This window comes from Egretta garzetta, unplaced genomic scaffold (genome assembly GCF_000687185.1).
Source record: "Egretta garzetta isolate BGI_Z169 unplaced genomic scaffold, ASM68718v1 scaffold109, whole genome shotgun sequence".
NCBI lineage: Eukaryota > Metazoa > Chordata > Aves > Pelecaniformes > Ardeidae > Egretta > Egretta garzetta.
The window spans coordinates 776,216-778,507 of NW_009260793.1; positions in this window are offsets into that span (position 1 = coordinate 776,216).

Below are 2,292 nucleotides of genomic sequence, written 5' to 3' on the forward strand. Positions count from 1 at the left end.
CGGGTCCTGCCACCAAACCTGTTTCAGTGTGGGCTTCCCACGGGGTCACAGCCTCCTTCGGGCACCCCCCTGTTCCAGCATGGGGTCCTGCCTGGGCTGCAGGTGGGGATCTGCTCCCCCGTGGGCCTCCCTGGGCTGCAGGGGCACAGCCGGCCTCACCGTGGGCTGCACCCGGGGCTGCGGGGGAATCTCTGCTCCGGCGCCTGGAGCCCCTCCTGCCCCTCCTGCCGCACCGGCCTGGGGCCTGCGGGGCTGCGCCTCTCACATCCTCTTTCTTTCTTTCTCTGGCTGCACGTTGTTGCACAGGGTATTTTTCCCGCCTTCTTAAATATGTTATCCCAGAGGCGCTACCACTGTCGCTGATGGGCTTGGCCTTGGCTAGCAGTGGGTCCGCCTTGGAGCCGGCTGGCATTGGTTCTGTCAGACATGGGGGAAGCTTCTGGCAGCTTCTCACAGAAGCCACCCCTGTAGCCTCCCTGCTACCAAAACCTTGCCACACCAACCCAATACATCACCCCATTGCAGGTGTGCCCCTATCTGTCCCTGTGGCAGAGACAGGAAAAGATCATTTGTTATGGATGCACCAACATTTCTTTTTCATGGCACAGAATTTCACTTTTATTACACTAAGCTCAAGGAACAGGTTTTCTTCTACTGTTACTCTTCTTACCAGCAAAATATTTGGCCTTGATTCGACATCATTATATATACAAGAACTTTCTTATCACCAAGTGAACTACAATTTCATGTCCATTATTACTGGATCCATATGTTTTTTCCTCTTTCCTGTGTGTATTGTGAAGTTACCCCTTATGTTTCAAAAAATACTATATCAAGGATTTTTGCTCACCCATAGATTTTCCATTATAATATCCAGAAATATTAAATCACCTGGAAGCATGCAGTTATTCATCTTATTTCTCTCAAAAATTATTTAATCTTATCTTCACTTTAGTTTGGCTGTCTCCTAGACTTAAAACATCCTTGATTATCCTTTATTTCTATTCATAATGTTTCTGTTGCTAGCTGGATGACAGCTTTTCACATCCTCATATAGATGCAAATCTCAGCTGGTGGTTATTCAGCACCAAGAAATTCAGGTCCCGATCATCCAGAAATTCTTAAGGTGATACTGCAGTATAAATAAAGAAATGAATTTAACAAAGCCTTTCTCATTTCTGGACTTTAGAGTACATAATAGTCCTGTGTGCTGAAAGTCCCAGTAGTGTGATTTGTTCACAATTTTGTATCCAAGAGATCTATAATCATTCTGTATTTTCAGTGGCTGTTCAGAGGCCACTGAACAGTCCTCTGCTTAAAAAACACAGTTTTACCATTTGCTCCTTATCCCTTACATGGCCGATACTGTTGTCACCATATCTTTATGTTATTTGGCCATTTTCTTTGATTTTTAATTGTGAAATTCCTTGGCTCATGTTCTACTTTAGAAAAGTGGAAGCAACATTTCTAAACTTCAATTGCATGATGAGAGGAGGTGAGAAGTTAAGCTGCATTTTACATAAATCAAAACAGACAAAAATAGTTACTTTCTATACTCAGAGAACAAGTTTACTTTGATGAGCTCTTTAGAAAGATTTATTCAGATTTTGATAGCAGCCAAGGCATGATGGTCTCCCACTCCAATCTGGAACTACCACCAGTGATGTAGCAAGGATGGAAGCTGGAGAAGGAACACTGTGCTGAATACAGCCACAGTGCTGTTATCTGAACATTGGATAGCTCTGTTTACAGCCATGCTTGTCAGATTGTCAAGGTCAAACAAGAAACTCAGAATATAATTAGGAGCAGACAGGAATATGGTGATCAGACTGAGTGTCTACCTCTTTGGCACTACCATCATGCACGTTTTCTGTACTAAATATGTTAACAGCAAAAAGACAGCCAGGGAGAACCTCCATCCTCTAGTGGATGCAAGGGGGAACATTGCCACTAAAGATGAGGAAAAGGCTGAGATACTCAACGCCTTCTTTGCCTCCGTCTTTAATGGCCCAACGAGTTATCCCCAGGGTACCCAGCTTCCCAGGCTGGAAGATGGGGACGATGAGTGGAATAAACCCCCCATAATCCAGGAGGAAGCGGTCTTTGACCTGCTATGCCACCTGGACATTCACAAATCTATGGGGCCGGATGGGATCCACCCAAGAGTGCTGAAGGAGCTGGCAGAGGAGCTGGCCAAGTCACTCTCTGTCATTTATCAGCAGTCCTAGATAACAGGGGAGGTCCCAGATGACTGGAGGTTGGCAAATGTGACGCCTATCTTCAAGAAGGGCC